The 24,083-nt window shown below is 38.1% G+C and overlaps 2 long non-coding RNA genes across 3 annotated transcripts; both read right to left on the bottom strand.

Moving 5' to 3' along the window:
- Positions 1–6,382: 6,382 nt before the first annotated feature.
- LOC103436346 (uncharacterized) lies at positions 6,383–11,065 on the bottom strand. The gene is made up of 2 exons (XR_011581340.1): positions 10,821–11,065; positions 6,383–10,708 (listed from the first exon to the last, which is right to left on the bottom strand). It is a non-coding gene; the product is annotated as an uncharacterized lncRNA (long non-coding RNA).
- Positions 11,066–14,395: 3,330 nt separating this feature from the next.
- On the bottom strand, positions 14,396–18,522 carry LOC108173449 (uncharacterized). 2 transcript variants are annotated; one of them, XR_001790080.3, is made up of 4 exons: positions 15,955–18,522; positions 15,765–15,854; positions 15,453–15,519; positions 14,396–14,619 (listed from the first exon to the last, which is right to left on the bottom strand). It is a non-coding gene; the product is annotated as an uncharacterized lncRNA (long non-coding RNA). The 2 variants fall into 2 exon arrangements; XR_011581338.1 differs by lacking the exon at positions 15,765–15,854 and having other exon boundaries at positions 18,269–18,518.
- Positions 18,523–24,083: the final 5,561 nt, after the last annotated feature.

Here is a 24,083-nt window from a genome sequence, read left to right as displayed (position 1 = left end):
TGATTTTTGCCACAATGATAAAACCCCATCTACAAATTAATATATTACCCAGTATCCAATAAGTTAAACACAATTTCATTAGGGAATTGTTATTAACACTCCAAAAATCTCATTCTACACTCATGTCAAATAAAATTTTTGAAGTACCAATAACAATTCTCTTTCATTATATATTAATTGTTTGGAAAAGCTTCAAGTTCTCTTAACCGGACTCAGTGGATCTATGATGAGGAAAACCATGGAGTTAAAAAAATAAAATAAAAAACCAAACAAATCACACGTGAGAAGTGCGCTTCACTACAAAATTTTGCTTGGTAGTAATAATGTTGTGGACGCGAAGAAACAAAACTTGTTCTAATGGTCAATAGCTTGCGTTCTACTACAATGTACAGTAAACCCATCCCAAATTTCAAATAGAGGTGTGCTATCGAGACATCTCTTTTTACTTCTTACACATCATTTGTTAATTTCTGTCTGTTGATCTTCTTCAATTCATCTGATCCAACGATCAAAAATTAGAAGGATATGTGAGAAGTAAAAAATGATGTGTGGATATCACATCCCTTCAAATATTTGCAAGTTCAAATCCAACGTAAGGATTGCAGCTGCACATTAATTAAAGAATAGCATACAGATATTCTCTAGATGCTCCGGAATATCGTATAATCCGAACATTTTAATTTTTTAGTTTTTAGTTAGTAACAAATACAAAAATCAAGATTTAAAACAGTTAAAAATACAATATTTAAGATATAAAACAGTTTAAAATGAAAAGAAAAAAAAATATTGCAGCATAGATAGAACCTTTCCCAGGTTGGGTTGAGTTTGTCATCAGAAAAATGGGAAAGAGCCGCTTTTTGCCGTGGCTAGCAAGTCAACTGTTTTGATTATTTGACCGACTAATAATTTTGAGTTAATAACTAATTAGCCCCTAAAATCACATGCATCATTAAATTAAAGCAAAATAATGACTTCTGATCCAATATTTTATAAGTCAAAGTTATTCACAGGCACGTAATTCTTTCATGAAGTGAATATATAATGCGTCGTGTTGTCCCTGAGAAGCCCTGAAGACTTTATAAGTTATACATGTTTTCTTAGCGGAGTTGTCAAGCGCTAGTACTTTCATTTATTTATTTATGGTCTTCTTAGCCCCAAAAAGAGGACTGCTGTGGCAAAATCACCAATTGGTCATCTTTTTAAAGAAAAACACTTTTAAGTTATAATCAAGGTCTTAAATATCGATATTATCGGCGATATTTCGCCGATAATATTTTTTTTTAGAGGAAGATATTTTCACACTTATCCACTTAATTATCATCAATATATCGATATTTTTGTCGATATTATCACGATAATATCGGATACGATATTTTCAGTATTTTAATGCATTATTTGGGCAATATATCACGATATTATCGATAATATCGCAATATTGTTGATAATATCGATAATATCAATAAAATTGCTAACTAAATATCGAATGCTAACGAAGTATACCTTTTTACGGTTTGAACGCAATTCTTAAAAACCAAAACCACAAACAGAAAACTTGTCAGAAACCCTAGACTATCCAAATTCGAAGAGACCCATAGTCCCCAGCTAGTCCATCCACAAAAAAAAAAAAAATCATAAACCAAGCAAAAAATTAAAAAAATCTCATACCTTCCATAAAAAATCAAAATGAAAACTACAAAAGCTACATTCGTGAGGATATGAAGAGAATTGATATGTGGAGGCACTAAAGGCGAAGGAATTGACAGAAGAATTCTCCACCAGCCCCTATTTCCAGACAACTCCTCCCCTCCGTCGGACACCCCGTCATCGCCGATTCCACCGCCACCTCCGCCGAACACTTCAAGCGACCAGCCATTTTTCCATGAATTGCCATCTAGGTCAACCCCAGATCAGACTCAACCTGCACCGCTGCCGTTGAACGCCACCACTGTGCAAAACCCACAAGCGCTGCAACCAACCAAGGGGACGAAGAAAGTTGCCATTGCTACTTTGGTCGAAATTGTAACTCTCGGAATGCTCTCCGGACTCGCCTTCTTCCTTTACCGCCACCAAGTCAAACACCCGTCCGAGTCTCAAAAACTCATCAATGGCGGAGGACCTGGTTCCCAGAGATTCGCCGACAACCCGCAGTATGAAGGGGATCTGGAGATGAGCATTGAAGGGCTGGGGTCGACTGATTTGTAGAGGTTTTGTCCTGTGTGAAGGGGAAGGATTTGTAAATCCTTGAAATCCCTTTCTCTCTCTTGCTGTCTACATCCCTCTCTCTCCATCTCTAGCCCAAAGGCGGAATGGGCTTATGTCTGCCCTACAATCCCCTCACCATCAATCCCAATCAGTCACGAAAATTAAGATGACAAAAGTACCCTCCAAACTTTTAATCTGGGCCGCCCGATCTTAACCTTAGATGGGCATTCTCATCATTTAAACACCCAAAGGGCCGGCCATCATCAACAATTGAGGTAAGCCCAGCAAACACAGCCCAAAACGAACTAACCCAGCCGCCTTCACCCTAGTGGCAATCTTGTAAATAAACTAAAATGTGGTCTCAATCTTGCACATAGAGGGATTCGAACCCCTCCTTTTGTCAACCACGCACCTGGGCCTTATTCAACTCGTTACAGATGTGTTTATGATTACATATTCAGCCTGTAATATTTATATGGTCGTTAAGATGTATGCAAGGCTTACAAGCTAATATTTATTATCTAGGATAAATTTCTATATTTATAAAAACACCAAGGGGATTCGAACCCCTTCCATTTTACACTTACTCTACACATAGGGATGATGAAGATAGTGAAAATTTTGAACCTCATAGGAACTCTTTGTGGTACTAAGTCACTCATGTATCTTACTATGCAATGTATAAAGTGTAAAATATTGTACTAATTCATTATATATAAATGATTATGATGTATTTAAACTTCTTTCATTAATTACTACATATACACTCACAATGTTTGCCAGCTCGCTATATAATCAACTTAAATTAGTTAAATCCATCATGCAATGCATTTCCTTCCAATTTTTTGTGATAAACTAATAGATAATTGACTAAATAAACATCCTACAAAGTTTCAATAAAAATTTCCAAGTTTTTCTTACAATTTTCGTTGTTTTTATTCAATTTTTATCGATATCGATAATATCCTGATATTTCCATCGAAATTTCCGTGTTTTTGGACTACCGATATTTCCGATATCATCTATATTTTAGACCATGGTTATAACCAAGTTTTTGAGTTAACCTTATTTAACATCATCCAATTTTATATGGTTGTGAACATTATCAAAACTTGAGGGCAGTGACAAAAAATGCACTCACTAGTCCTTCACTAAATTTATGACGTGGTTTGACCCAAAACAAAAACAAAAATCATTGATGATGTGGCAACAATGAGACATGCTTGTGAGTTGATGGTGAAGCCATGATTTCATGACATGGAGTGGAAATAGTCATATGCAGCTTTAGTTTAACCTCAATCGGTACTTCATAACATTGCAATTTTGGCTTCTATGGATCTTAATTCTTGAAATGCCATTTAGACCAAGGTGTGCATTATCCTACCCAAAATTTTTGCTTGGAGTTCAAGACTGGCGTTGAGACGGGTGGTTTCTTGGGTAATTTGATTTACTTGGACTTGAAAGCAACTCGGCAACTCAAATATAAACTCTTCTGTATAACATGTTTCAGGAGGCCTATGAAAAAGTAGGAAAGCTTGATATAAAAATGTTCAAAACTTGTCTCAACACAGAAACTGTTTTTTTTTTCCAAAACAAACCCACATTCTCTTCTGCAAGCAAAGTCCTGTCAGCTCTGCTGGAATTCATTCGAGAGTCCCCAAGTAGATTATCTCGACATGGGGTGAGGCACGCCTAAACTGGACCAACTCTTTTAAGAGTTTTGAAGAAAAAAGAACATGTGATCACCTACAAGAGTGGGTCGTCAAAAACACAAATAGATTTCTTCTAATGAGGAAAGGGGATCGTATAACTTGTAAGGATTGCAAAGTTATACCGGGAGAGAGCTTGGCTAATCAACATCGCTTGTTGGTGATGGATGTACATATCAAAAGAGTGAGAAAAAAGAACAAGACTTGGAAGTGCCCAAGGACTAGATGGTGGAATCTAAAAGGAGAAAAACAAGCCATTTTCAAAGAGAAAGTAATCACCAGTGTGTGTGGGATAGAGAGGGGGAAGCTAGCCAAAGATGGGATTCCATGGCTAGTTGTATCCGAAAAGTAGCAAAAGAGGTATTAGGAGAGTCCAAGGGCTTTGCTCCACACCAAAAGGAATCTTGGTGGTGGAATGAGGAGGTACAAATAAAGGTGAAGGCTAAGAAGGAATTTTGTAAAGCCATATACAAAGATAGGACCGATGAAAATGGTGAAAGGTATAGAAGAGCGAAGCAAGAGGCGAAGAAAGCTGTGAGAGAAGCTAAGTTAGTGGCTTATGACGATATGTATAAGCGACTAGATACCAAAGAAGGAGAGTTGGATATCTATAAACTAGCTAGAGCAAGAGAAAAGAAGACAAGGGACCTAAACCAAGTGAGGTGCATCAAGGATGAGGATGGAAAGGTTCTTGCTACAGAGAACGCGATCAAAGATAGATGGAGAGGTTATTTTCATAATCTTTTCAATGAAGGACATGAAATGAGTACTTCTTTAGAGGAGTTGAGTAACTCAGAAGAGTGTAGAAACTACTCATTTTATCGTCGAATCAGGAAGGAAGAAGTGGTTGTAGCTTTGAAGAAGATGAAGCATAGAAAAGCAGTGGGCCCAGATGATATACCGATCGAAGTGTGGAAAATCTTGGGAGAGACAGGTATAGCATGGCTCACTGACTTTTTCAATAGGATTTTGAAAATGAAGAAGATGCCAAATGAGTGGTGAAAGAGCACTTTGGTGCCTATCTACAAGAATAAGGGCGACGTACAAAATTGCATGAACTATAGGGGTATTAAGCTAATGAGTCATACAATGAAGCTTTGGGATAGAGTCATTGAGCATATATTGAGGCAAGAGACACGGGTTTCGGACAACCAATTCGGGTTCATGCCAAGGCGCTTAACCATGGAGGTAATCTATCTCTTACGAAGATTGATGGAAAGATATAGAGAAGGGAAAAAGGATTTACACATGGTCTTTATAGATTTGGAAAAAGTGTATGATAGGGTCCCAAGAGACATTCTCTGGAGGATTTTGGAGAAGAAAGGAGTACGAGTAGCATATATCCAAGCTATAAAGGATATGTATGAAGGAGCAAAGACTGCCGTAAGAACTCATGAAGGATAAACCGAAAGCTTCCCCATAACTGTAGGATTACATCAAGGCTCATCCTTAAGTCCTTACCTTTTTGCGTTGGTAATGGATGAGTTAACATGACATATTTAAGATGATATTTTTGGTGTATGCTTTTCTCAGACGATATAGTGTTGATAGATGAAACTTAGGAAGGGGTAAATGTGAAACTTAACCTTTGGAGAGAAGTGTTGGAATCTAAAGGTCTTCGCCTAAGCCGATCAAAGACAGAATATATGGAGTGCAAGTTTAGTGCAAATGGAGGCCAAAATGAGTTAGGGGTGAGGATCGGAGATCAGGAAATACCAAAGAGCGACTGCTTTCGCTACCTAGGATTTATCTTGCAAAAGAACGGAGAATTAGATGGAGATCTGAACCATAGAATACAAGCTGGATGGATGAAGTGGAAGAGTGCATCCGGCGTGTTGTGTGACCGCCGTATGTCACTGAAGCTCAAGGGAAAATTTTATAGGACGGCAATAAGGCCGGCGATGCTGTATGGCACAGAATGTTGGGCGGTGAAACATCAACATGTACATAAAATGGGTGTAGCGGAGATGAGGATGCTTCGTTGGATGTGTGGGCACACGAGAAAGGATAAGATTAGGAATGAGGATATCCGAGGTAAAGTAGGAGTAACCGAAATTGTAGGAAAGCTGAAAGAAAATCAGTTACGGTGGTTTGGACATGTGCAAAGAAGGCCTACTGATGCTCCGGTTAGAAGATGCGACTACGGGATAGAGGTTCATGGCCGAAGGGGTAGAGGAAGACCTAGGAAAACTTTGGAAGAGACTCTAAGAAAAGACTTAGAGTACTTGGATCTAACGGAGGACATGACACATGACCGAGCACAATGGCGTTCTAAGATTCATATAATCGACCCCACTCAGTGACTTGGATTTTTCAAGTCTCCAACCGAGAAGTTTTCCTCACTCGAGAAATTAAGGGAACATTACCTCAACCTACATGCTTCACTCACAAAGCTTCAACATACAAGCTTCAATAAAAGAAAAATTCAAAGAACTTAGTGAAGAAGGCTTTAGTGTATTTAACACAATACGTTGAAATGAAGCAAAGTTTATTTATTGATATCTCCGATAAGTTACAAATATGTACATATACATGAGTCAAAATAAACAAACAAGAGGGGGTCTTCACAATGGTTGCTTAGGAGAAGTCTCAGCAATCGGTAGAGCCCCAGAAAGAGAAGGAACCGGAGGGTGATCACTCGGAGCCTCAGTACTGGACAGAACCATAGAAGGAAGAGGCATCGGAGGCTGATCATTTAAAGCTTCATTACGCGGTACAGCCCTAGAAGACGAAGGCAATAAATGCCTTTGGAACAAACCCACAAATCTCTGATGATCAAGTAAAATCTGACCATCAGATTCCTTCACCTGGTCAAGCTTCCTCTTCATGTTTGTAGCATAGTCATGTGCGAGCCTGTGTAACTGTTTATTCTCATGCTTGAACCCTCTAATCTCCTACTTGAGACTCATCACTTCAGCCGCCAATGATTCAACTTGGCGGGTTCGAGCAAATAGGCGTTAGGCCATATTCGACACAGAACCTGCACACTGAACACTAAGAGCCAGAGAATCCTTAATAGCCAACTCATCAGACCGTTTGGAAAGAAGTCTGTTATCTTTGGGAGTGAGAATTTTCCTGGCCACCACCGCAGCGGTCATATCATTCTTCATCACGGAATCCCCAACGGTAAGAGAACCAGTAAGGGATAAGAATGATGGGCGCCATATGTTGTCTGGAGAATGCGCGGCTGCCTCTTCACCAAGGTTCAAGTCAAAATGACGGTCGGAAGGGCCAGACATTTTCAAAGGTGTTGAAGAGAGAAGATGTCGGACAAATCAAGATCTTAGAAGTGCAAGAAGAGAGCTTCTACTAGTGAAGATTTAAGTGTGCTTTGGAACTTAATGCCAGCTTCTATAAAAATCTGTACTCGACGGAGCTTCAGAAATCGAAGAGGCGCCTGCTCAGAAATCGAAGAGGCGTTTGCTTTCTCAAAAGCTGGGTTGCTCAGAGACCATGAAGGCCGATCTCAGAGATCGAAGAGGCGTTTTCTTTCTCAAAAGCTGGGCTGCTCAAAGACCACGAGGGCCGATCTCAAAAATTGAAGAGGAGTTTGTTTTCTCAAAAGCTGTGCTGCTCAGAGACCACAAGGGCCGATCTTAGAAATCGAAGAGGCACCTGCTTTCTTAGCCTTGTCAACACCTGTCACATGCACACTCAGCTTTGCGGAAATTACGGGCAATCTGTCGAAGATTTTTGGTGAAGTAGAAAGCACGTGAATCTTACTGTTCAATCATCCACTTTCCACACGCAACATCAGCTCATGAGTACCACATATAACTTTGCCAAAAATCTCTGACAAAGTTTAGACACGTGAAGCTTGCAGCTCCCACTACATCGCTATGACCAAGAAGGGTAAAAGAATAGCAAAGAAACAGTATTAACAAAGTTTTGACACATAAATTTTGAAGGTTTAGCTACCATATTATTACCCACAAGAGTAAAGGAACAACACCACTGCTGGATAATTGGAAAGTCCCTGTGTGTCAACCTCTGTGCTCCGTGGATAGGTAGACTAGCAAAAATGTCCAACCTTTACTCACATTCGAGAAAACACTCCCAACAAGATTGCTTGCTCAAAAATCGAAGAGGCACCGCCCTCCGAATCTCGAGAGCCAGACTCCCAACAGGATTACTTTCTCAAAAATCGAAAAGACACCGCTCTCCGAATTTCAAGAGCCAGACTCCCAGCAGGATTGCTTTCTCAAAAATCGAAGAGGCACCGTTCTCCGAATCTCGAGAGCCAGATCCCCGACAGGATCGCTTGTTTGAAAACCGAAGAGGCATCGCTTTCTCAACTTCGAGAGTCAGATCTCCTTGGATAAAGCTTGTCTGTAATCTTCACACGTAACATCAGCTTTCCAGATACCACATACCACTTTTTCAAAGTGCTCTAACAGAGTTAAAACACGTGAAGCAGGCAGCTCCCACTACAGTGCTATGACAAAGAAGGGTAAAGGAATAGCATTACTACTTGTTGTTAGGGAGACTCCTATATATGTCGACCTCCATCCTCAACGGACAGGCAGACCTGTAAAATGTTCAACCCTTCCTCATATCTAAGAAGGCACTCCCAACGAAGCCTCTCGAAATACTCAGCTTTCTTTCCCCCCAATAATACCTCTGCAAACAAGCTACACCAGAGTAAGAATATCTCATATCATCAGGGTTAAAAGCAAGAGTATCCCATATCATGTTTTTTCCCTAGCTTTTCCTATGGCCTTGTTCTTACCTGCAAGACAAGGAGAAAGAGAGCAATCAGTCAGCACTTGGAATCAAGCTTCCAGTCAGAAACTGGCTGCCTGGAATCCCTTACCTGATTACTTACCTAGCATTGCTCTCGAGTACTCATCTTCAACATCTTATGCTTCCAGAGAAGATACCACATCTGCTTAAGGAACAGATTGGGCAAGTGAGAATGATACAAGGAAGCATGTGGAGACAAGCGTAACAGAACACGTGCCGATACTTCCACTACTTTGTCAACAGCAAAAGTATCCCATATTAGTAGAGTCGAATGTACTCTAGATTTGATGGACTTGTTTTGACCCTCAAATTCTTCAGTCGACCTTATACTCTGGAGGTAACCAGAAAACCCTCCAGTCCAGTTCAAGAATAAGCCTGTGGAAAGTTACTTCTTCAAAAGCAAAAGTGTCTCATATCATCTCTTCTCCTTTTCTTCTCTTTATCCTTCATGCTGCCTGCAAGATAAGGAGAATGAGAACAATCAGCCGGAACTCGAAATCAAACTTCTGATCTGGGACTGATTACTTGAAGCTCTGATTGCTTACCTTGTCTGTCACATCTTTCAGCAGATCCCCTAGCTCGGCGACTTGGGGGACTCCTACTACATGGTTTGTATCACGCTTGACCAAGCCTGAAACTACAAATAAGCTTCAAGTGAAATTGATACATTACCTTGTGCATCTCCACAAATTAAAGATACCACCCCTGGACGGAGGAAGAGTACTTCTAGAGATGATGCCACATCTACCTATGAGACAGATAAGGCAAGTGAAGACATCAGAAGCCAATCATAACGCGACACGTGTCAACATCGGAAGCCAATCACAGCACAACACGTGTCAATGTCAGAACAAGGCTAGAAACTCTCTTCTATAAAAAGAGATCATTCTTCCAAAATATTTCCTAATACCATTTGTACTAAAGCATTCACTTGTACCCACTAAAAGAGAGCTTGAACCTATGTACTTATGTAAACCCTTCACAATTAATAAGAACTCCTTTACTCCGTAGACGTAGCCAATCTTGGAGAACCATGTACATCTTGTGTTTGCTCTCCTGTCTTTATCCTTTTACATACTTATCCACACTAATGACCGGAGCAATCTAGCGAATATCACAAACTTAATACTTTCTGTACCAAAGTCCTCACTGATTTTGTGCATCACAATCCTTAAGTCCTTACCTTTTTGCATTGGTAATGGATGAGTTAACAGGACATATTCAAGATGTTATTCTTTGGTGTATGCTTTTCGCAGACGATATAGGGTTGATAGATGAAACTCAGGAATGGATAAATGCGAAGCTTAACCTTTGGAGATAAGTGTTGGAATCTAAAGGTCTTTGCCTAAGCTGATCAAAAACAGAATATATGGAATACAACCAGGATGGATGAAGTGGAAGAGTGCATCCAGTGTGTTGTGTGACCGTCGTATGCCACTAAAGCTCAAGAGAAAATTTTATAAGACGACAATAAGGTTGGCGACGCTGTATGGCACAGAATGTTGGGCGGTGAAGCACCAACACGTACACAAAATGGGTGTAGCGGAGATGAGGATGCTTCGTTGGAGGTGTGGGCTTACGAGAAAGGATAAGATTATGAATGATTGGGTTGGACATGTGCAAAGAAGGCCTACTAACGCTCCAGTTTGAAGGTGTGACTACAGGACAGAGGTTCAGGGCCGAAGGGATAGAGGAAGACCTAGGAAAACTTTGGAAGAGACCCTGAGAAAAGACTTAGAGTACTTGGATCTAACGGAGGACATGACACAAAACCGAGCGCAATGGCGTTCTAGGATTCACATAGCCGATCCCACTTAGTGGGAAAAGGCTTTATTGTTGTTGTCGTTGTTGTTGAAGAAACAACATCAGAAGCAGGCTCAACGGTCATCCTCTCAAGCACAGGTGAACATGAAAGCAGAAATCTAATGATATCTAGTTCAACTTTGAAACCAGAAACATTGGTTGTTGTCACAAGTCGCAGTTAGCTGGCAGTTCTGGTTGTCATCATACCAAGAGTTCACTTCTTGCTCAGAGTCCTCGCCATAAACACTGGCCTGCGCAAGGTATATAGCATCAAATCTTGAGATTATGACAAAAGCAGATTTCCAAACTGCAAACTTCTGTGGTGCACAAGAATACTTTATGCATCCATAGAATAAAACTCACCTGAATTTTTAGTTCTTGAAGAGCAGGGGCGCTTCCTAGAAGGCATAGAGCAGTTAAGACTTCATCCACATAACAGAAGCCAATGGTTATGGAAATAAAATTCAGACATAGACATGGTTTGGAAAGCTTTTCTGGCGAGGCGCCTTCAGCCAAATACGGGAGCAGAAAGCAGAAGAATCAATGAATATGCTCAAATTCCCATGGCCGTGTAAATCATCCTGAAACTAAAGTATGAAACCACACAATTCATTACCTGTAAAAAGTCACTCTGAATTGTGATCCTTCGAACAAGTGTCAGGTGAACAAAAAACTTGACCAAACGGCTAGAACTGTTAGGAACCAATCTAACGGAATCACACAGTCCAAATCAATGAAAATTTCAACAAGATTTAACATATTCTCAAGATTTAAATTTTCAAACGAGCCTGCAAAGTCAAAGAATTGGACGTTTGGTGCATTAATCTTAAGGTGGCTAATTCCGCTACATGTTCTCAAAGCTAATCTCTCAAGAAGAGAAGAGCAATCAATCAGAGCTTGCAATACATCTTGGGCAATTGTAACTTCACGAAGATAAAGGTTCTTCAAACTCCTGAAGCCTTTGAATGTGGAAGGCGGTTTAAGTAAACAATTATATAACGTCAAACTAACCAAATCTTGACAAGAATAAAAACATGAAGGCATCTTGTAGGGATTCTTTCTCCAAACATCAAGTATGAACTCCTTGATAGCATTTCTTGATAAATGAAGAATCCATCGAACAATATGACCAGTTGCTGTAGGAATTTCATGGACAAGCCTGAATGTGTGTATGGGACCAACATGAAGTACAAGTACTTGATCAACAATGTGCTCGAAGGTTGTAAAGGGTTTGGTCGGAAAACACTGATTATCAAACACAAGATGTGGAAGTGTAGCCGTTTTGTACCTCCACCTGCTGGATAAAACACTTGTCTTCACCGCATCCTTAATAGGCAAAAATGACAAAATTTGTTCTGAAACGTCACTTGGTAAGTTGCTAATTCTATCCAACTCCATATTTCTTTTCAAAGAGGACTCAGATAGCTTTCCTTGCATCATGAAAATTAAGTATACAAAAAGAAGTCAGTAATCTAACACAATGAGAGAGCCATAGTAGGCTTTAAATTGCAAGATTACAATCCGCGGGAGGAGATGTTCACGCAGATTGATCCTACTTTTTAACTCAAGGGCGGAACTTTTTCGGGCATGAGCCTTGAAAAGAATTCTCTTCTAGGCATACAGTAACCCTCTAACACTTCATTCCGACTCGATTAACAGAGTTCCAAACTTCCAATCCAGTTGGAAGATGCAACCGTAGCGGCTCAACTCAAGCCAACTGTGAGCACCCCTTGAGATTAATTACAAGTTCAAATGTTCTACAATTTTTCAAATATGAAAATAAATTATTGGGAATTTATACCCGAAATCCACTACGAGATAAAACCCAAATCCGGATGCAAAGGGAATATCACAGATAATTAATCAATTGGAAATTTAGGGGATGCATTGCATCGTTTGAAATTCAAAAGAAAAAAATTGACATACCGAATTTCTTCAATTTTGTTCGCGAATGAGTCATCTTTGACAAGATCGCTGCAAATAAGTGAAAACCCGTAGTTAACACCAACTAATTGTAACTAAAATTGATTGATCGGCGAAGTTAGGGTTAGAGGAGCTAGAAATTTTCACTAGCCGGAACACCAGTATAGAAGTTGAGGAAAGTTTTATTTTTTCAAGTAATTCATTTTTTAACATGTAACACGTGGTGAACTACTTATACAGTGACACGTAATGTACCACATCGTATTCTGAGTATATTAAAAATCTCTAAAAGTGAGCCAATTAGGGTTTGAAATATGGGGAAGTTTCGGAGTTTAGGATTTAGGAATATCGGACAAGGATCCTCTCTGGATCCTCTTTGTGAGGATTCGAAGATTAATTAATCGTGGTCGTTCATCGTACATCGTACGGTTAGAAATTATTTTAAATTTCAAGTTTTCGTTAGGTATTATTTACATTTAATTTAAAATTTAAAATAATTTATAATCGTACGATATATAATGTTTCAAGTTTTCGTTCGGTACTATTTACATTTAATTTAAAATTTAAAATAATTTATAATCGTACGATATATGATGAATGGACACGATTAATTGATCATCTGGATCCCTACAAAGAGGATCCGAAGAGGATGCTATTCCAGGAACATCCATTTGGGGCTGATTGGTGATTGGTGATTGGTGAGAATTTGACACGTTGTCACTCACAATAGGGGAGAACGGATATAAGATGCTTGACTTTATTCCAGCCTCATCCTGCTTGTGTTGACGCACACATTTTTAATTATTTAATAGTTTTTGTAAGATATATATGGTAGTGATTTTCTCATTACTCATTATATAAGAATAATTTTTATGACACAGATATATTTTTACCTGACATTCTGTGTCAATGAAATAAAGATATGTGAACAAATACTTACATATTTCTTTATTTCATTGGTACAGACACTATTTTCGTAGTGTACCTGTGCCATGTAACTCATTCTCCTATTTTAACACCCCACCTAAAAAACTACTGAACAATTACAAGGACGAGTGAGAAGTAAACTGAGATGTGTAAAAATCACTACTTATTTTATTTGCTTTAATATATTTTTTTTCGATACAAGTGATATTGGAGGAAGGAGATTCATATTCAACACTTCAAATGTCGCAGCTCCATTAACTCTACTAAATATGTTTAGATTTCTAGGCTTAGCTTTGACTTGAATAAAAATGAAAACATAGAGATTTCTATATCAATTATCTTGGAGGATGATGTTGCTCAAAGGACTCGTTGGTGAGTTTGATTCATATCTGTATATATAAAGCCACTAGTTCCTTTTAGGATCACGGTTTTACCAAAAACTTTTGAACAAAAATGCCCAAGACAAAAAAATTAAAAGCAGTCCAAAATAATGCACCAAATAATGCAAGATATTTGAGAAGAAAAAAAATAATGCAGGATATTTTTGTCATATAAACAGTGTTTTTTTTAATAATTAATATTTTTTGTACAATTTTTTATTTTTAATAATTAGTACATCATAATGAGCTAGCAATAATATGATTCAATCAGTTGCTTGTTAAATATTATTTTTTTAAAACACATTCAAAACATTTCAAGATGTGTGTAGTGCCGTTTATAAAAAAAGATCTTTCGCACGTGCATAATAATGTGATTCAATTAGTTGTCAAATGATTTTTTTTTAACAAACGTTATTTTCCACACTAAGGGGGATGGGGTGGGTTTAACCTAACAGTGGGCTACCAATAATGTGATTCAATCAATTGTTTATGAAATATTATTTTCTCTATTTTTAAATACGTTCAAAACGTCTTAAGAGAAACGTAGTGCCGATTATAAAAAAAAAGTCTTTCACATGCACATAACAATGCGATTCAAATGTTATTATCTATGCTATGAGGGATGAGGTGGGCTTAGTGACACACCCCGACCTGAATCAGGGTATGCTGGTCGTCACGTGAGGGTAATGTAGCCATGTACACAATGCAGAAGCAATAATGATAAATAAAGAATGAAAACCAACTCATAAGAGTACTAGTTGAGACAAGTGCTAGAATATGTGTGAATACACAATCAGAGCGAGAGTAGCCTAAGTTCAGTCTAGAAAGCAAGTACTAATTAAACGACACCCAAAGATGTCCTACATTGTGATAGTTTGTCAGAACCTCCGTTCAATCCTTGTGAGCCACCAACGGACAAGCTTACCTAAAACCTGGAAGGGCGCAAAACAGAAAACGTGAGTGGGTAAAAACAAAGCTTTTCAAAACCATTTCATTTGTCAAATACTCTAACCCCTCGCTGTAAAACATGTATAATTTTCACAGAAATAGAATATAATTATATATATATATATATATATTCAGATCATGCTTCACATATCTATTCATAAGTATGCCATGCCAAAATATAAAACTGAATAAGTAACTCAGGTGAAAATAAATTCATGGAAAATAACATATTAGCTGAAATCCCTGCAGAGGTCTGTACGGCTGAATTCATAGCTCATTAGTCAATCTAGCCGGAGTCACCACAAGTAACCTATACGGCACTACACTGCACATGAGTCAGAACCACCTATGATGGTCTGTACGACAAGACTGGGTGTAATATAGTTATGCTGAATGCTATGCTCTCATATTAGTTGTGCGATAAATCGCTAGTCACCTACGAGTCAGAACCACCTATGATGGTCTGTACGACAAGACTGTGCACCTAAATTGGATCCAATGTGAGCATATGGTGCGGGATGTGACATTATATACAGGCATATACCATATCTTTGGCTAAATCCCAATCACCCGGGGTGCAGGTTTATGAGCTCTCAATCACTTCTCACATCATCAATATCTCATATAATAAAATATAACTCACCTGGTACTTACCTGAGCGTCCACAACACCAATTCATATTATGCATCATATACTAATTCATATGCTGAATATAAATTTATATGCATGACATTTCAAAGCATACTTTCATTTAAACACATTTTCTGGGAAAATATCAAGTGTATAAATATATACTAAAAACCCAAAGCCCACTCACTGGTATGTCGAAGGGTCATAGCCCCCGAGTCGCCCTTGACTGCGCTCATCCTCTGGATAGTTCTCACCTATATGCAAAATAACTGAATATACATTATTTAAAGCACATAGACAAAACTAGTTAATAACTTCTCATACATTGCTCAAATGGGATGCTTGAATATACCAACGTGATCTACATAACCTCACGAACATCCCCATATTTTTAGAAAAATTTTCCGACCATCTTCGCGCCGCCCACGCGCGGGCACGTGCCCCTTAACGGCGTTAGGGAATATTCCGTTAATTAATAGCATATACCGTTAAAACTAACCTGACGCTGTTAGAATATTCCGTCAACTTTGACGGAATATTCGCTTGTCTTCTTCCTTCGACTCCGATGACCGTTGTCGTCGCCGGAAAACTGGAAATTCGAAAAACCTTGATATCTCAATCATTTCTTAACCAAGTTATCTCAAATTTGTCCCAAAATGAAGCTTGTAAATAGAAGAACTAAACCTTACCAATTTCAAGGCTTGAAATCCATAGAATCTCGACGGAGAGAACTCGATAATCCGGCCAAAACTTACAACTCGTCAAACTCGACTTCCCGCCATCCAAACTACTTGGTGTTTCTTCTCCAAGCTTCCTACAGACGTTCTAAAGCTTCCTACAAGCTTAAAATCTCTTGAAACATCCATAATTATGACCACATGAATAGTACCTCAAAACTGGGATATCGGTTTCTCGGGTTTTCGAAGTTTTCAAGTCCTAAAAATAGTACGAATGGACTCAGGAGCTTGTAGGGAACAAGAATATTACATTTTTAACATCGATCTGTGAAGACACAGGTTGGTTCGAAGATGGTCCGTACAATGGTACAGACGATGGCAAAAACCCGAGAGAGAAGGAGAGTCAACGGGAGAGAGAGAAAGGGTATGGGTGTTTGTGTGTGTGTGGTCCTAGTTGGTCACAAACCAAACAAAACTAAGTCCTAATTGGTTCCAAAATAATAGGACTTAGTACTAATTGGTCCAAAATCTAACCTACCACACCACCACACAAAACGTCCAAGGGTATATAAGTAATTTCATGCCGTCGAAAATAAATATTTTAGGACAGACTATCACACTTAGCCTCACAATGAGCTAGCAATAATGTGATTCAATCAATTGTTTATTAAATATTATTTTCTGTATTTTTAAACACGTTCAAAACATCTTAAGAGACGCGTACCACCAGTAATAAAAAAAGACTTTCGCACGCGCAATAATATGATTCAATCAGTTGTTCATTAAATATTATTTTCTCTATTTCAAACAGTTAAGAGGCATGTAGTGTCAGTTATAAAAAAGATTTTTTCGCACTCGCATAAGAATGTGATTCAATTAGTTGTCAAATGATCGTTAATTTTTTTTTTTTGAACAAACGGTGTTATATACACTAAAGGGGAGGGGGTGAGTTTAACCTTACAATAGACTAACAATAATGTGATTCAATCAATTGTTTATTAAATATTGTTTTCTTTATTTTTAATTTAAATTCAATATAAGGAAGATGGAAATTGAAAGATCGATTTTATTTTGTGAATTCATCTGTTTTGATTGGTTTATGAAAAGTTTCTTCTAGCATGATCTAATATTATTCATTTGGTCTAAATATTTGACTTACTTTTTGTCATAAAAAAATTATTAAAGCAATTCACGTATATAAATACATTTAAAATGTATAAGTTGCGCGTATCACTCCGTGATTCAAAAAATGTCATTTGCACGCGCTTATGCATGCATCAAGGCTAGTAGATTAGAATGTAAGGACACGCGCTTTTAACACCCATTCAAGTGCACATATGAATGCTTTTAAGTTTTAATCACTTGAGTTACTAACTAAAATAGTGGATAACTACACTTCGTTAAAATTTTCTCTGAATTTTCAATAAAAGAAATGTAGAAGGATTGAGCTAGAATTAGGGGTGGGTTAAAAAAATCAAAAACCGAAAAAAAACTAAACCGAAATCGATAAAAACCTAACCAAATTAAACAAAACCGAACCAAACCGAACTTTTTTTTATGTTAGATATTTATATTTTAAGTCCAATTTCAAGTCAATTATTAATATAGTTTTAGTCCCAAATACGTTGAAAACTTCAAGCGAAATAAAAATCCCAGAACCAACTTGGTGATTGTGGAGTTAGCACAAACCCAATCCAATCTGACGGCAGAGACAGAAAGGAAGAGGGATCGAGAGTTCAGAATGGATTATATATGCATGTTTCGGATCATATCACACTCACCATCTCAATGAACACCTGCATCTAGGGTTGGTTTGGTATGGTATACCAAACGAAAACTAGTATTCCGAATCCCAAATTGAAAATTTTCGGGATGCACTGATCGCAGATAATTGGATCAGTTGAAATTTCTCCATTTCTAGGTTTAATTGGATCAAAATTCTAGCATTCCAACAACACGTAACCCTAACTCTCTGCTTGGTTGCCGAGACAAACAACTTCTCTAGAAGATTTCTCAAAATTCAGAGAAATTAAAATTAAAATACAAGTAGGTGAAATAATCGATTCCCTAATTCCCCTAAAACCCCAACAATGAAATTAAACAAAACTAAAATTTCAACCAGAAAGAAAAAAAGGCTCAAATTTCAAAACCTAGGGTAATAAAGAAACAAAATTTACATTACACAGTAAGTATCACAAAGATGCTCGTCGAACTCGACAACTAAAATATAGGATAACAAAAACTAAATTTTCCTAGCATTTTCTCGGCAACCAAACAGGAAGTTGAAGTAAAAACAAAATTGAAATCACATGAAAGCTTCACATACCTTGGAGAGAGCCAAGTGAAGGATGGCGGCGAGAAAAGAGAGAGAGAGGAAAGAGAGAGAGGGGTAACAGAAATGGCGGTAGGGCAAAAAATTGGGACTAGGGAAGGGATGAGAAGTCGAGAGAGAGAGAAGCGCAAGAGAGAGCGGTGGCCGTGGCTCTGTGTGGTGAAGAAAGGCTCCAGCCGCTCCACAGTGAGGGAGAGAGCAGGGAGAGAGCAGTGTGGGCGGTGAGGTGAGGTCGAGAGAGAGTGACCCAGTGATGGTATTTTTTGATTCAACGGTTGAGATTAAATCTCAATCAAATCTGACTGCTGTTACAATTTTAAATATATATTTAAAATTAAATAATTGTTGTAGAAATGGATGTCCACTCAAATAATGGGCAAGTTGCCCTTCCACTATTTAGCATGTGATTTACTTCTATAAAAACTGTTGGAAATGTGCCCTAAAGCCAATCATGTGATGATACTTTACGGATATTTCACATGTTAAACTAATCTAGTTTAACATATAAAGGGCATAAATTATTGTTTGAGCCGTCTCATATAAATGTTATATGCTTAAACGATAAAGTCCAAGGAATATGTGATTGGGAGAATGTAATCTAATGAAGTTAGATTCCTGAGACCATTCTTTCGTAGACACATCCTAAATGTTCCTGATCATAGGATTGCCAATTGGGCATTGGCAGTCCGTTAAGATCGGTACGTACTATGTCTTCTCTCAGGGAGAGTGAACAGTCTCGATTCATTGGTGTGTGTGACATCAAGACAAGTACGGTAGGTGCTCAATAGAGAATGAGTTCACTGAACGCGATCAACGAAGAGTTCTCATATTCCATGTCACATGAGAACTCATGGTTGGGATAATGCAAAGTAGTCCTTTGACCTGAGGCATCATAGTTGTCTTGTGGTTAAGACCTTGATCTTTGATTATGTCAAAGTCATCCCACCAGGAGGGTGTCCACGGCATCGTTGGGGTCAAGCCGCTTAGCTATGGAGACAAGTGAATGCGCAACAAGGGATCTCTAACCTTCAAACCGTTTGAGGGAGAATACTCTCTGATATGATTTGAATCTCTGGCCAGAGTATGAATGAGATCTGGGAATGCGTTCCTAATCACATTCAAGGTAATCATATAAGCACAAGACACACATTGGATAGTAGACATGAGAAAATAAACTATCAAACCAAACAATGTGGTCAAGAGTATTAGATTAGAGAAGGACCGTATTGCATTTGTAATCCCAGACTGAATAGGTTCTCCACCTCTTCTGATTAGCTTGGGTAACCATGACATACGGCTAGGTGTCACTCATGGTTTGTGGAAGCCCTAAACGTGTGTAATCACTAAAGGGAGAATTGAAAATAGTTTCAATTCACAATCGATGTAAAATGGTTTTAATCGCCCACTGCCTCGCTAAAAGGAACCTAATGGATCGTACACCGTGTAAGGTAGAGATGGACGAAATAAATGAAATGAGTAAGATTAATTGAATGGTTTAATTATTTATGGCAAGGATTAATTAATATGTTAATTAATCAAACGAATAAGTTCGTTAAAGACCACGGGATAGTTTTGGACCTTAAGGCCCAATGGGCTTCGAACGTCAAGCCCATTAACTTAAGTTGTATGACAATTTAATGAATAAAGATTCATTAAAGCCCAAAAGCCCAAAAATCCCTAAATGGCCGGCCATAAGGAATGAATTAGGGTTTTGGTTATTTAGGTCACTTAAAGAAGTGACTATATAAATGACTTTATAACTAAATATTCATTAAGTGAAATAAGGGTTTATTTTTGGGGAAAATGGGTGAGAATTGTCTCTCCATTTTCTCTCTAAAGAGGCCAACACCTTGGAGGTGATTAGCTAGTCATCTAATCCTCCAAGGTCACTCATTCATCATCCAATCTCTCCTTGGTGTAGAGACTTAGAGGTTCTCAATTTTGGGAACTTGGAGAACCTATTCTTCCATCCAAATCCATGGATCTAAGAAGCAAGGAATGAAGGCCCTATCTCTTTGGGTGATTAGCCTTTGCTTATGCAAAGAGGAATCTACAAAGGTATTAATTTCAACTCACTTATTTTTGAGTTGATTATTGGTTCACCAATCTACTAGGCTTTGAATTTCATGGTCATGTTTTGTTTTTGAGTACATACAAGCATGATTCCGCCTTTTAATTGTTAATTGCATGCTATATGATGTTGCTCAAATGAACATGTTTTTCAAAATAATTCCTTCAAAAACAACACTATGGAACACAACAAAGGATGAGAGTTTCATAATTGGTGGTGGAGTTCACGGGAGAAAAGATGGGAATGAAAAGAAAGAAAGAAAGAAAGAGAGGAAGAGAGAGAAGGAAGAGGAAGAGAGAAAATAGAGGAAGATGAGAGGAGATAATAGAGAGAGTTATCTTTGTACTCCTATTATTTCAAATTATAATGAAAGCACCACTGCTGCCCCGAGGACGTACTCCAGTCACACTGACTGTGGAGGAACCTCGTAAATTTTGTGTCTTGTTTCATTTATTCCACTGCACCCACAGTCAATTTTACAACACGTTATCAGCACGAAAAGCTCTCATGTCAGTGGAAAGCACAACACCATAAATCCGGTGAAGCATTATCTACCTCTCACCTCGGTCAGCTAAAATCTCGCAGAGTAGAGACGGCAAGCCAGACATGTCAAACAGGGAAGATCATCTTTTCACAAAAATCCATCAACCTTTCTTTTATCACTTTTTCTTTTATCACTCTAACTATTGATGTGCTAATCCTTATCCCTGCTATACCTGCAATCTATTTTTCTCTCGTGGACAAGAAAGATGGAGAGATCTTACAGACAAACAAAGGTGCAGCAAAACAAGCAAAGGTATGTCCATTTTTCGTTTCTCCCACCGCGCCAAAAGCGCCCCACCGAATTCCGGTGCGAATTGAAATTTCCAACGACCTGAAGTCGTCACGAGATAAGAAAACTCGTACCTGACAACTGGTTTCCAGAGATCCAGAAGAATCTCATTAGACTTGGAAACCCAGATCGTGTCGTTCTCAATGGATCTCTAGGACCTCCATGAATCCTCAGTTGTCTGAGATGGTGATGGCATGACTGACTCCACACAGGCCTCCCTCTCTTGTGCCTTCGTCAACCTCACTGTCATCTATGTCTCTATGGAGAGGTTCTTGCTTTGCGATGCCATGTTCTTTGGGCCATGCAAGAACAACGCCAGTCTCTAGTAGCCTTTTTGGATTGAATTGGTTTTGTGTAACCCCCACAACAACCCAGCTGGTACTGGGTTTCGAGACTGGTAGAGATAGACAAAGAAAAGGGGAAATGGGGCCAATGATTTGGAAAGGTGCGTTGCACCATGTAAAATGAAAGAAAAAGGCAATGTTTTTTTGGAATGGTGTAGAATGTGATTGAATAAGAAAATAATAAAAATAAAATAAAGGTAAAGTTTTTTGGATGGTGTTACACCATCTGAAACGAAAGAAGAAAATATGTATATATTTATTTATGTGCATGGTGTTGGTTTAAAGCCCATGTCACAAGTTCTATTTACTTTAAAGCAATTTATTTATCATGGACGGTTTTACTGCCTACTGCTTTAAGTTTTGATTTATGTGAATAGTGCTGAATTAAAGCCCTTGTCACAAGCTTTAATTTATTTATTGTTCAATTTATTTACTATGGCTGGAATTACCGCCTATTGCTTTAATTTATTTATTGTACTTATCTTTTGTTACGATGAGTATAACAAGGACCCAGAGTTCCTTGATTAGATCAGAACCTGCAGTTTCTTGATCCTCATCATATACAAATGATTGGACCTGAAGTTCCATCATACAAAAAGATCAGGCATGAAGTCCTTTGATCCTGAAGATCAGGACATGAAATTCCTTGATGAGTACCGTAAGTTTAAAGTGCCGCAGTGCCTCAACTTAACCATAATAAAGGACATAAGAGTCTCAGTTCACAGACTATTAAACAAAGACCAAAAGTTCCTCATGTCCATACTCAAAATGGTTTAGCAGAAGCATTTATTAAGTGGGTGAAATTGATTACCAACGCTCTGCTCATGAAAACGAAATTGCCAGTTTTCTACATGGGGACATGTAAACTTTACATGATGCATTATTAATTCGGTTGAGATATGTTATCAACCATCAATACTTCTCAGTACAACTCGGGTTTGGGAACCAACCAAACATTATACATTTACGAGTTTTTGGTTGTGTTGTCTATGTGCCTGTAAAACTGCCACAACGTACTAAAATGAGGCATCATTGCAGATTAGGCATTGATGTTGAACACCATCTATCATTCAATATTTGGAACCCTTGACTGGGGATATGTCTACCGCATGATTTGCGGACTATGATTTTGATAAGACAGTTTTCCCGCCATTAGGGGAGAAAATAATATCGTTCCAGAAGAACGATGAGAAAATATCATTCCAAAAGAATGATGAGAAAAGACCGTTCCAAAAGAATGATGAAATATGAATAATTGAATGATGCAACGAAAGTGATGAAATCATATATACTTACTGCAAATGTGCCTACAAGAATTGATGTCTCTGTTGGATAAAATAATGAGACAGTAAATGATTTATCTGTTGCACGCCTGAAGCGTGGCAAATTTTTAGACTCAAAAGGTTCAGTTATTCGAAAAAAGAATAATATGGCACTACTGAACTATTGCATTCCCGAAGCATAACTGTTGCATGCCAGAAGCATGACAGTCGCCGCATGGATACACGTCCCAGATAGGACAATCCACAGACATGGGAATGTTGATGTCTCATACATGGAGCATAATAGACATATAGGTTCCAATGACTCAACTCCCGGAAGTGGAGATTAAAATCCAAGCTCTATAACGCTCAAGAGGAGGTTATGAACCACATTCTCTAAATTATGACTATCCTGGAAGAGATAGCGTCATGCCCTTGAAGAGGCAATGGATATCCAAAGAAATGAAAAGCTTTTATGCATGCGCATGCACATGAGAATATGGGATCACGGATTGATGATAACCAATGGTAATTTTGGTTTTTACAAGTAGCTACTAAATTCATCAATGAGCTGTGTTAATATTGAGTCACGTTCTTTTGTTCGTCGACAAAAGAAAAATTATTGGCGAAAATGGAGAAAGGCAATTCCATTACAATTTTGTAAGAACGTGGGCAAATGAACCTATATATATTTGAATACAATACAAATAGCCAAAGGATGTTAAACCAAGGAGGTTATATATGGGCATTTGTAATACAGTGTAATACACTTACATGATATGACACAAGGTTGTAAACGAGTTCATATGAATGGAGAATTATATACGAAGGGTTGTGAGTCGCCCACATTATATCTCCATAAGTAAATCCCTCAAGTATACATGGGAGCAAATTTCTCTGTATAAATTCCAAAGGAAAATGTGTCATGAAGTGTAGAAAACCCTTGAAGGATTCAAATTGCTTGAAGTAAGCCTCTGAAGGGTAAAACATAAAATATGTACTCAATACCAATGGATGATATAAATTGCCTTAGTGAGTACTATCATTATGATATTGTTGCAACATACTAAAATCTCTTGCAAGAGTCAATGACATTAAATTATAACTCTTGAAGAGTTGATGATATTAAATTGGGACTCCTGAAGAGTCTAGAAAAATTATAAAGTGTTGAAGGAATTATTGTCTCGAGCTGCAGATCGAACAATCTACCAACACGAATCTTATCCATGATATTTATGTTATTAAAAGAACCATATGAATTGAAGATTATGAGTTGAATACTCATATGATGAAGACACTA

Source organism: Malus domestica, chromosome 05 (assembly GCF_042453785.1).
Source record: "Malus domestica chromosome 05, GDT2T_hap1".
NCBI classification, from domain to species: domain Eukaryota; kingdom Viridiplantae; phylum Streptophyta; class Magnoliopsida; order Rosales; family Rosaceae; genus Malus; species Malus domestica.
Note: the sequence above shows the minus strand (reverse complement) of the source record. Positions and strands in the feature narration are given on the sequence as shown.